This window comes from Myodes glareolus, chromosome 19 (genome assembly GCF_982192425.1).
Source record: "Myodes glareolus chromosome 19, mMyoGla1.1, whole genome shotgun sequence".
Lineage (NCBI taxonomy): Eukaryota > Metazoa > Chordata > Mammalia > Rodentia > Cricetidae > Myodes > Myodes glareolus.
In genome coordinates this window covers 26,687,859-26,700,938 of record NC_142044.1, presented here as the reverse complement: position 1 = coordinate 26,700,938, position 13,080 = coordinate 26,687,859, and the positions used below count along the sequence as shown (strand labels likewise).

Below are 13,080 nucleotides of genomic sequence, written 5' to 3'. Positions count from 1 at the left end.
GCCAAAGAGCCTTCAGCCACACCTTTCTCTCTTACCCTTCTCTGGGAGCCACACCTGAAGACTGAGACTCAAAGCTCAAGGCCCCTCCCCTTAACGCACCCTCTCACTCCCACAGGCTTCCTCCACCCAACTGCAAAGCAATTCTCCGCCAAAGATGGAGGTGGGTGCAGAAAAACTGAGCAAACTGGCTTCCAGCAGCACCTTCCCTTTACAGGAAAACTCTTATCAAATGTTTATGCTGCCTGCAGGGATCTGGGTATCTCTATTTTGTGTCCCACATTCATAATTATGTATGTAAGCTGTGTCTATGTGTCAGAGGACCTGTGGTCCACTGTAAAAATTATGAAGTGCTATGGATCAGAACTCCATGGAGGCTTTTTTAAATTGATACGTTGTTTTATGTGATGTATCTACTGGGATCAAAACAGATGTGTGCCTCCCACTTCAGCCAACTGCCAAAAAGATCAAACACTGAAATGACCAGACTGGAACTTATACAAAATTACAGAAGCTTGGACCCAATCTGAAAAGCATACATCCCTCCAGGGTATGGACAAGACATAGAAAGTAAAATGGTAGCAGATTCAGCTAAGGTGGCATCAGTGTGCTTGTTCTAGGGGGTGGAGATGCTGACTCACTGAGGCTTAATATTGTTATTGGTTAATGTTATTATTATTATTATTATTATTGGAATGTGACCTGTGAATATTCTGCAAAGAGAGTCAACAGGAAAGGAAATACCCCCAAGTGCTTCCAACAGAAGCCATGGTCAGCAAGGCCTTGACTCTTCTCCACCTGTGTCACAACAGACAAGAGAAGACTCAAGGGCCAGGGATGCCTTTCGAACCCAGGTGACCCCAAGAACTGGACCTTCAGCTGGGCCTTGATAATAAAACAAGAAAGTGGTGAATTTTGACTACCTGCATACTTGTTAAAACCCAGTGGGAAAGTATAAGAAAAGATTAAACAATCATTTATAAAAACCCACACAAAACCCTAACTAGACCTTAAAAGGGACAGGAATCCATGCCTCAAAAGCCTTCCATTGCTTGGAGCCTGCAAGAGGCCCTGATCCCATGCTGAGGGGATCCAGAGACGTGAGTGGGCCAGATAGTCCCAGGGAACTTAGTCCAGGCCCTCTCCAAGTCTCTAAGCTTTTCTGGCCATCCAGTGGGGTGTGTTCCTGGCTGCTGGCCTTCTTTACCCCATTCCACTCAGCCTCTAAGCACTCTCTTTCATCTATAGGGGTCCTTGGATCCCCCAACACAGCCTGTTTCAGGGCAGAGGGGATCTTAGAGCCTGATCCAGTGTTGAGGCAGAACAAGAAAAACTCCTAAGTACATAGTCAGTCACAGCAAAGATTGGACCAAGACACCAAGACTCTCCTGGCTGCATTTGAAGGAAGAGATGGGCAGGCACCAATGCAAGAATTTCTCCAACATCCTGAAAAGCAACATGATAATACCAGAATCCAGCAAACACGCAACAGGAAGACTTGAACATCCTAACCCAGAGGAAGTAGAAGAAATCGACTTTAAATGTAACCTTATGAAAATGATGGAGACCCTTAAACAGGAAGTGAAAAACTCCCTTAAAGAAATGGAAGAGAAGACAAACAAAAAGTTAGAAGAAATTAGTACATTTCTCAAAGATACCCAAGAAAACCAAGCACAGGTAAAGGAAACAGTTCAAGAATTGAAGACCTAAATAGAGGTAATAAAGAAAACACAAATCAAGGGATGGCTGGATATGGGAAATCTGGGTAAATAAACAGGAACTACAGAGACAAGTATAACCAAATGAATACAAGAGATTGAAATAAGAATCTCAGGCGCTGAGGAAACTATAGGAAAAATTGACTCATTGATCAAAGAAAACAGCAAATCCAACAGAATCTTAACACATGACATCCAGGAAATACGTGACACCATGAAAAGACCAAACCTAAGAGTAATAGGAGTAGTAGAAGGAGAAGAATTACAGCTCAAAAACTCAGAAAATATATTCAACAAAATTATAGAAGAAAACTTTCCCAACCTAAAGAAGGCTATTCCTTTGAAGGTACAAGAAGCTTACAGAACACCAAATAGACTGGATCAAAAAAAAAATTCCCTCGCCATATAATACTCAAAACACAAAACATACAGAATAAAGAAAGAATATTAAGAGTGGCAAAGGAAAAAGGTAAACCTATCAGAATTACACCTTTCTTCTCAATGGAAACCATGAAAGCCAGAAGGTCTTGGATAGATGTGCTGCAGATACTAAGAGACCATGGGTGCAAGCCCAGACTACTATACCCAGCAAAACTTTCTTTCATCATCGATGGAGAAAACAAGATATTTCATGGCAAAAACAGATTTAAACAATACGTATCCACAAACCCAGACTTACAGAAAGTACAAGAAGGAAAAGCTCAATTCAAGTAAGCCAACGACATCCACAATAGCACAGACATCTGACAACCCTCCACCAACACATCTCAAAGAAGGGAAACACACAAACACTACCACCAAAAAAAATAACCGGAGTGAACAACCACTGGTCATTAATATCACTTAATTTCAATGGACTCCATTCACCTATAAAAAGGCACAGGTTAAGGGAATGGATATTAAAACAGGATCCAACATTCTGCTGTTTATAAGAGACACACTTCAATCTCAAAGACAAACACTACCTCAGAGTAAAGGGTTGGGAAAAGGTTTTCAAAGCAAACGGACCTAAGAAACAAGCGGGTGTGACTATCCTAACATCTAACAAAATTGATTTCAAACTAAAATCAATCAGAAGAGATGGAGAAGGACACTTTATACTAATAACAGGAACAATTCATCAGTATGAAGTCTCAATCCTGCATATCTGTGCCCCTAATATAAAAGAACCCACATATGTAAAAGAAACATTACTAGAACTCAACTCACACAACAAAACCTGTTGGGAGCCACCTGGAGGCACAGGTGGTCCTGCAGTTTGGAGGTAGCCATGTGGGGCTGAGCACCCCTGCCTGCACCCTTGCTTGCACATGCTCAGACCAACAGAATGGCATTAACCAATCAGGACAGCGTTCAAGCCTCTCCACCTCTTAAAAGCAGCTGCCTCGGGGCCCAACGCTCTCTCTCTAAGCTTTCTCTCGTCCCTGCTCTATCTTCCCTTCCCCCAATTTTCCTCAAGGGAATGCTCCAAATAAAGATGTGACCAGAGAAGGAATTCTCGTTTTTGGTGGTGTTCATTCCTGCTGGACAGGATGGCCCCCCGCAACTGGTGCTCGAAACCCCGGGACGCTGAGGGACCCTGACAACTACGCCGGGGGACCCTGAGAAGGAAGCGCCCAGCAACGTGCTGTAAGCCCGGGAGAAAAAGCTGAGATCAGACACCAGCACAGAGAGCCGTGAATTTCAGAACTCTGAGAACGTGGAGCGGTGAGTGACGTCAGTTGAATTCCTCCAGAAAGGGGGGGAAAAAGAATTTCAAAGGATAGGCCTAAAAAGAAAAGAAAATACTAAAAAAATCAAAGTTAAGGTATCTGAAAGAAGGTACAGAAAGCAACGGGGAAGAAAAATCCCTTAAGTTCAGTGCAGGAGGAATGTGAACAGCAGCAAAAAGGCGAGGTAACTAAGGCGGGACTATGAGGACGATGGGGTACGGGAGACCGCGGCTTCCGCTCCTTCTCCGTCCACCTGCGTACTCGCTGATAAGAGACTCGGGGCAACAGTCTCGTAGGGAGGCGAGTTTGATCGTGTTCTAAGACTGCCTTTCCTATTCTTAAAGAGCCACAGAGCTTTTGGAGGTGATTTTCGCCTAATTTTGATTAGAGAGCTCAGTCTCTGGCTCTCACGTACAGAAAACTTGAACTTTGTTTGAGGAAGTAGCCGGCGGTGGTGGCGCACGCCTTTAATCCCAGCACTCGGGAGGCAGAGGTGGAAGCTGCGTGGCAGCACCGCTAAAGACCTAAAGACGGAGAGGGGCCAAACTCTGAACTGTGTTTCCATAGCAACATGGGCGGGCGGAGATGAGTTCCCAGAGAACGGGGCTCCACGCGCGGGCAGACCGGGCAGGAGAAGCCCCTCCACGGGTGGGCGGATGCCCCCCCTCGCCGGAGCTTGAAAAAGACTCACAGCCGGCGGTGCGAGTTCATTGCCTGAGGTGAAACGGCGAGCCCGCGCACGGCCCGGGGCGGGGCCATGTGGAGCGCGCCATAAGGGGCCTCAAAGGCGGAGCTGTGGCAGCCGCCGCCGTCCGCTGCCGTCCGCTGCTGCCGCTCAGCCACAGCCGCCAAAAATTCAGTCAGATAAAAACATTTATCCCCCAAACATCGCCCCTTTGTCAGCAGGAAGTAGTCAGATGATCGATGGTCTACGCCCATTCTCCCTCAAAGAACTGGTCCCAATTATCATAATAAAGGCGTGTCTACCTGGTTACCGTATCCTAGGTAACAAAGAAAGGCGGACCTATTGCCTGAGGCAACAGGTGGAATTAAACAATGCTACCTAGAGGGTTTTTTTCATCTGAATAGGGGAGCTGGAGAGATGGCTCAGAGGTTAAGAGCACTGACTGCTCTTCCAAAGGTCCTGAGTTCAATTCCCAGTGACAACTGCTTTGGTTTTTAGACATAAGAGGGGGACTACACTACCAGTGACAGCTTCCCCCAGAGAAAGGATTTCTCTTGCATTCTTTACATTTAATTTTTAATTCAAAATTTTGCTGGTACAGGCAAACAAGATTTGCTCTTTGAAACGGAGACATGCAAATCTCTAAGTTCAAAACCAGCCTACTTCCAGTACTGATTGTGCTGAATTTTTACACTGAGAGTTTTTAATACTCTTAAATGTTTATTTGGGAGGAGAGTTTTGTTTATGTTTTTCTAGGAATGCTGACATACATCTGGATGCCAATGAGACCGACCAAAGGGATAAAGAAGAAAGATGACCCAGTGGATGCTGAGTGTCCTTCTGTGGAAGATTCGTGCGGAGACAGCAGAGATGACCTTCTGGGCGATGTAAAGAGCAGCTGTTTCACACCATCGACTTGAGCAACACCCTGTGCAACCTCTTATCTCTTAACAATTTTCTGACTGACTCTACTTTGCCTTTTCCTTCCTTAGGAATGGGTGGGAGCAGAGATATTCTTGGCATGCTGTGTCTAGGTGGAAGTGCTGTATGTCCTTGATTGGTGTGCTACCTGCTAGCCCAAGTGAGGTGGGACAAGGTCTTTATGACACAGGCCTTGGCAGTCTTGGAATGTGTATCCTCACCCCAAGTTTGACTCTCAGCTTCTAAAGAGCTCATAGGCAATTAGCCATGCATACCCTCTAGGGACCAGATAGTCCCACAAAGCATGGAGGAAGGTATGCATAGGCGGAGGGTGTGCAGACACAGCCCTAGCACTCCCAGGGAAGTAGTTGTCCCATTGCACGGGAAGGGTGTGTCTTGCTTTTCTTTTCTTTAATCGGTCCACACATCATGAGGTGGGGACCAGATTGAAGAATAGTTTTGCCTTATTGCTCTTATTAACAAGAGAAGAGGGAGATGTTGGGAGCCACCTGGAGGCACAGGTGGTCCTGCAGTTTGGAGGTAGCCATGTGGGGCTGAGCACCCCTGCCTGCACCCTTGCTTGCACATGCTCAGACCAACAGAATGGCATTAACCAATCAGGACAGCGTTCAAGCCTCTCCACCTCTTAAAAGCAGCTGCCTCGGGGCCCAACGCTCTCTCTCTAAGCTTTCTCTCATCCCTGCTCTATCTTCCCTTCCCCCAATTTTCCTCAAGGGAATGCTCCAAATAAAGATGTGACCAGAGAAGGAATTCTCGTTTTTGGTGGCGTTCATTCCTGCTGGACAGGATGGCCCCCCGCAAAAACCTACACACAAATAGTAGGAGATTTAAACACTCCTCTCTCACCAATAGGCAGGTCAACAAGAGAGAAACTTAACAGAGAAATAAAAGAACTAACAGATGTAATGAATCAAATGGACTTAACAGACATCTATAGAACATTCCACCCATACAGGAAACAATATACCTTCTTCTCAGCACCCCATGGAACCTTCTTGAAAATTGATCACATACTCGGTAACAAAGCAAACATCCACAGATACAAAAAAATTGGAGTAACTACCTGTGTCTTATCGGATCACCATGGAGTAAAGTTAGAATTTAACAACAATTCCACCCCCAGAAAGCCTACAAACTCATGGAAACTGAACAGTCAACTACTGAACCACCCCTGGGTCAAGGAGGAAATAAAGAAAGAAATTAAAGTCTTCCTTGAATTCAACAAAAATGAAGATACAACATACCCAAACCAATGGGACACTATGAAAGCAGTGCTAAGAGGAAAGTTCATAGCACTAAGTGCTCACATAAAGAAAATGGAGAAAGCTCACATTAGAGACTTAACAGCACACGTGAGAGCTCTAGAAAAAAATAGAAGCAGACTCACCCAGGAAGAGCAGAAGGCTGAAAATAATCAAAGTGATGGCTGAAATCAACAAAATAGAAACACAGAAAACAATCCAAAGAATTAATGAGAATAGAGCTTGTTCTTTAAGAAAATCAACAAGATTGACAAACCCCTATCCAAACTAATCAAATGGCGGGAGAGAGAACACTCAAATTAACAAGATCAGAAATGAAAAGTAGGACATAACAAAAGACACTAAGGAAATTCAGAGAATCATTAGGTCTCACTGCAAAAGCCTTTATGCCACAAAATTGAAAAATGTAAAAGAAATGGACATTTTCTTAGAGGATACCATATACTAAAATTAAATCAAGACCAAGTGAACAATTTAAATAGACCTATAAGTCATGAGGAAATAGAAACCATTATCAAAAACCTCCCAACCAAAAAAAAATGCTCAGGTCCGGATGGTTTTAGTGCAGAATTCTTCCAGAACTTCCAAGACGAGCTAATACCTGTATTTCTTAATGTGTTCCACATAATAGAAACAGAAGAGTCTTTTTATTAAGCTCCGGTATCAGCTACAGTTGATACCAAAACCACACAAAGACTCAGTGAAGAAATAGAATTACAGACCAGTCTCACTCATGAATATCGATGCAAAAAGTCTCAATAAAATACTGGGAAACTGAATCCAAGATCACATAAAAAAATCATCCATTGTGATCAAGTAGGTTTCATCCCAGAGATGCAGGACTGTTTTAATATATGAAAATCTATCACTGTAATCCATCATATAAGTAAACTGAAAGAAAAAATACCTTAAGATCATTGTATTAGATGCTGAAAAAGCATTTGACAAAATTCAACTCCCCTTTATGATAAAAAGTCTTGGAGAGATTGTTATATCTAAATATAATAAAAGCAATATACAGCAAGCTGACAGCTCACATCAAATTAAGTGGAGAGAAACTCACAACCATTCCACCAAAATCAGAAACAAGACAAGGCCATCCACTCTCTTCATATCTCTTCAATATAGTTCTTTAAGTTCTAGCAATAGCAATAAGACAACATAAAGAGATCAAGGGGATTCAAATTGGAAAGGAAGAAGTCAAGCTTTCATTATCTGCAGATGATATGATAATGTTCAGACATGACCCCAAAATTCTACCAGAGAACTTCTACAGTCAATAAATACCTTCAGTGATGTGGCAGGATACAAGATCAACTCAAAAAAATCAGTAACCCTCCTATACACAAAGGATAAAGAAGCAGAGAGTGAAATCAGAGAAACATCACCTTTCACAATAGCCTCAAATAACATAAAGTATCTTGGGGTAACACTAACCAAGGAAGTGAAAGATCTATTCAACAAGAACTTTAAGTCTTTGAAGAAAGAACTTGAAGAAGATACCAGAAAATACAAGGATCTCCCATGCTCTTGGATTGGTAGGATCAACATATAAAAATGGCAGTTCTACCAAAGACAATCTCTACATTCAAGGCATTCCCCATCAAAATCCCAACAAAATTCTTCACAGACCTTGAGAGAACCATAATCAACATTATAGAAAAACAAAAAACCCAGAATAGCCAAAACAATCCTATACTGTCCCACTCGATTCTGCGCCTCCCATTCCCGGTACGGCTTGTGTGCCTTCTGTACCTTTCCATGAGCTTGGGCGAAGGCCTGAGGATTAAACAGAGACACACAAACACAAAGAAATCTGGGTCATCTGTCAAGAGTCGAATGCCAAATTTATTTAGCTTCTGTCAGGTTTATATACTTTTCCCCAGAAAAGGAGCTCCCCTCCCAGCGAGACGAGGAAGCCAGGCTCTAACAACCTGGCACTGTGTAAGAAATTCCTCCCAGGCAGGGGGTAGTGGGTGGAGAGAGAGCGACAGACAGTTGAGAGGGGTTTAGGCACCATGGGAACTCTTCTGGGCAGGTGGAAAATTACCACTTTAAGATTTAACAAAGCCTATAGCTAAAACACCAGGCTCAAAGCAGAGCTAGCACAGCATTTAGCAGGAAGCTTGGCTGGCTAGCATAAACTGTCCTTGCACTTTGCGCCTCAAGGATCAAGGGAGACCCGGGATCCTACAGGCCCCCCTTTTATATAAATTTATGTGACTAGGCCTGTCTTAGGTGGCAATGGATGTCAGGCAAAAACCTTTGTCCATCAGGGGAAAGTATCTAGGTCTAAACATATTTCCTGTCTTAGGTTGGGGTAGTCTCCCATAAAACCATACCTGTCTCTGGCTCATTAGTCACTCATCATCAAGTTTAGCCAGATTTACGCTGAGAGATACTCCAGGGCAAATGCTAAAAGGACTTGCCATGTGGCAACATTGACCTGAGCTAGCCTTTGCTTATGGCATCATGAAATCATGAAAGTGATGCCCCAGCGCATACAAGCATTCCTAAAGGAGACTGTGTCTACATAATCCTTAAAAGTCTGCTCAAAATGGAGCCTTTCAAGTAAGGTCTCAGCACTGGTGGAAGGTCCCTGGTATAGCTAACTAGAACAATAAATGATAGCTGATTAGTAAATCTTGTACTCCAGGGTCCATAAAAAACAGCAAAAAGCTTTTTCTGTGACCAGCAGTGGTCAAAAACCATAACCAATTGTAAAAATTAACTGCAGCATTTAATTGTAAATTTAGCTCAATTTGAGAGACCACGGTATTTGCAACCTGCCCTGAGAGGGTACCCACAGCGTCTGCAGGGGCTGCTGTTTGAATAAAGGGAAATCCAGTGGCCACTTCTGACAGCCATAGCAATGACTGACAGATCATGGGGAGGGAGCTGAGAAAGGGAAGGGCCCGTGGCTACAGGCCACCGCTGTCAGCTTCAGGAATCCAGGAGCTCTTTACTCTGGAAAGGTCAGCAGCCGCTGGATCTCTCGATTTTGTCCCGTCTTTAGACCTCTGGACAGGAGAATCCATAGCATGGACCAGTCACTCCGGTACCCAAATGGGATGGTCAGCGTTCTGTGGAAAGACACATATCGCTCTCCTGCCCCAAATTAATACATGGTCTGGACCATACCAGGTGTTGTCTGCCAGATTTTTCCATTTAACAAGAGGCTTCCTGGAGGAATCAGGCTGCCAATGTCGGTCAGCAGCAGTATGGGAACGAGTGTCAACAGTCAAAAAGTTTAAAATGTATAAAATGAAAGACAAATGCTCCCTGGGGGTGGAACCATAATCCCCCTTTTTTGTTTTATGTAACCTTTTTTTAATTAAAGAAATATATTGTCTTGCCGGAGGTGTCAACTCATGAGAGGAAGTTGGGTCTGGATTTTCCTGTAGAATGTTAAAAAGTGGCTTTAAGACTCCGGTAGGGATTTCTAGACTAGGCTGGACCCAATTGAGGTCCCCAAGCAGTTTGTAATTTATCTAAGCGAAGAGTAACTTTTTGAGGTTTTACTCCTGTCTGTAATAACTGATGCCCTAAATATTGATATGGATATTATTGTTGTACCTTATCAGAAGCAATCATCAGCCCAGTATGTGTTAAGCATTCTTGTAGGTCAGTAAAAGCCTCAAGAACTATTTCTGGGTCCTGTCCTGTTAACAGGATGTCGTCCATATAGTGTATTAAATACAGTTGAGGATATTTATGTCTTATTGGGGCAATAGCCTGTGTCATAAACATCTGACAAATGATAGGACTGTAAGCCATATCCTGGGGCAGGGTTGCCCATTGGTAACGCTTGTATGGTTTTATGAAATTTGTAGATGGTACATTGAAAGCAAACTTATCGGAGTCTTTAGGATGTTAGGGAATGGTGAAAAAAACAGTCCTTCAGGTCAATAACTAACAGATGGTATCCTGCAGGGATACCCATAGGTTGTGGCAAGCCAGGTTGAGTAGACCCCATAACCTCCATGTAATCATTTACCTACTCTAAGATCTTGTAGTAATCTTTATTTATCTGATTTTTTTCTTAACAACAAAGATAGGAGTGTTCCAGGGAGAAGTGGAAGGGATTATATGTTCTGCCTCCAGCTGTTCTTGGACCAAGGTTTGAGTAGCCTGTAGTTTTTTCTTATTTAGGGGCCATTGTTCTATCCAAATAGGTTTATTAGTTTTTTATTTAATAGGAATGTATTTTGGCTGCTCTGCAATGGCCCCTAAGAAAAATTTTTTAGCACTGCATGCTGTCCAGGTAATTGCTGAATCATATTCTTGTCGACTAAAATTTGCATATTTCCCTGTAGATTTTTGCCCAGACCCCGACCGGGGTTGAAGCCCTGGTTAGAGAGCATGTGCTGCATAGGTTTGGTGGTCAGAACTGCTTCCATAGCCTGCAAAACATCTTTCCCACAAGTTAAGAGGAAGGTGTTCCAGGACAAATGGTTTAAAAATGTCCTTATGGCCTTCCTCATCCTCCAAATCTAAGTATTGAGTGCTGCACTCTGGGGAATTGGCCATTCCTATCCCCTGTAACACTGTGGAGGCTGGCTGCAGAGGCCATGTTGTTGGCCAGTGCTTTCTAGCAATCACGGAAGAGTCCGCCCTGTGTCCTGGAGGCCTTGGAACTTTTTTCAGAGATAGTTAAAGTAAGTGTGGGGCGGTTCTCTAGGCTAGAGACCCAAAATGTTCCAGGGTATCCTGCAGAGCCAAACCTTTTGTCTCCTTGTTCTTGTTTATTGAACGGATTAGCAAAGTGAAAACTGGGTAAGAGCATCAGCAGAGCTATTATTTCCCCTTAAGGGATGACAAGGACTCCCATAGTGGCTTTTACTATAACTTTGATTTTTTTCTGTATAATCATAGTCTATAATTTCTGGTAAAATTTTAATTTCCTTGAGCATAGAGCTACTTTTACTCAAGACTATCCCCATCGAGCCCTCCAGAATAGGTCCAAATACTCCAGTCCCTAAGGCCTGCATACTCATTAGTGGGGTCAATACTGCTCAGGCAGAGGCATACAGAGCTAGTCCTGCACCTCCTGAGGTGCCTCGAGCAAGGTCACAGACAGTGAGGCGTTTCTTTGAGGAATGTATCTGATCGGAGTGTCTGGTGTGCTCATAGCCCCATACATTTGCGTTTTGGGGGCTCGGGGCTGCCCCCTCCCCCCCGTTTCCTGACATGGGGATGGGAATTTTCTGACTTTCGATCTTAGAGAAACAGTCATTGGCCCAATGTGTTCCTTTATGACATTTTGGGCAAATACCTGGATTTTTTCTGGATGGATCAACTGCCCCTTTAGCGACTGGGCAGTTCCTTTTAAAATGTCCCCGCTTGCCATAATGAAAACAACTTCTAGATCTAGCTCTGCCTGGAACTTCCCTAGGGGCAGAAGCAGTTACCTGACCCACCATGGGAGGGCTATCCACGTCCCTGCATAGATGGATAAAATCATTTAAATCTCCATTTTTATGTGGGTGCAAAACCTCTTGGCAGAATCTGTTAGCATTTTTATAGGCTAATTGTTTTATGGCTGGCATGGCTGAGCTCATATCTCCAAAAATATGATTGTCCACCTGCAAGAGGCAGGTAAATAAATAAGGTGATAAACTTAGAGTATGGCTCTGAAGCCCCCTGTAGGGTTTTAGAAAGCTGTTCATTCGCTCCTTTGTTTGGCAAAGTTTTTCAAGCTTTGATGGCTGTAGCAGCTATTTGAGTGTAAATTGTGGGATCGTATGCATTCTGTGCTGCTAAGCCAGCATACTGTACTTTACCAGTTAGCATGTTAAGATTATGTTGGGGAAGACCCGCGATGGTATTATTTTATGTGGTCTTTTCGCAATTTTTTTGCATATCACCCCTCCAAAGCAGATAATCCCCTCCCGAGAGACAAGCCCTGCAAAATTGCATCCAGTCATTGGGCATAAGGTTGAGCTTTGCAAAAGACTCCAGTAGCGCCATGGTGAAAGGGGCATGTGCCCCATATGTTATGACTGTTTCTTTTCACTGCTTAATATCCTTAAAGGCCAGAGTGTTAAGCTGCCTGGTCCTCTATATTTGTTGATCAATAGTTTCCTCAACAGGATAAATTGACCTCTCCCTATTTAGATAATTAGGTCTGTCTTGTATCCCTTGGGTTTTCACCTCTAGGTTTATAGGGGCGAAAGCAGTAGCACAAGGATTAGGGGTGACAGAAAATGTTTTTTTGTGGTGGAGGTCTCATTGAGAGATCTCTGTTTGTTATCTCTCCTTTCTCTTTTTTAGCTGTTTATTTAAAAGTGTATTCTCTTCTTTTAGAATTTTTTCTTTCTCTTTTATATTCTCTATATTTCTATCTTTTTGCTCCTCAAAACTCCTAATAGAGTTTATAGATATTGCTTTTTGAATCTCCTCAAGGGTTTTGTTCAAAACCTCTAACTGCTCTTTCATTATAACATTATTACTGAGGAGAGCATCTCTGATTAAGCACCATAGCGAAAAAATTGTTAGGGAGAAAGCTCTAGGTCCTTGTTCTTTTAGTGCATTATGAAGGTCAGCCTTCACCTGCTCCCAATTTGTGATATTAAAACCTCCTGCATGTAGGAACCAAGGACTAGACTCTGAAACCGTCTTAACAAATTTTTGTGTTGTCTCAACCCTGACACCAGTGCCTAGTGTCTCCAAAAGGCCTAACAGCTGACCTGTCAATTGGCCTTTTAATACTGGAGCAGAACTGCCCGCACCCATTGAGCCAACTCACCCTTGCGCTGACTAAA

The 13,080-nt window shown here is 43.3% G+C and overlaps 1 pseudogene; it reads left to right on the top strand.

Moving 5' to 3' along the window:
- The first annotated feature begins 3,966 nt into the window (after nt 1-3,966).
- On the top strand, nt 3,967-4,153 carry LOC148118925 (Nuclear RNase P; annotated as a pseudogene).
- The last annotated feature ends 8,927 nt before the right edge of the window (nt 4,154-13,080 follow it).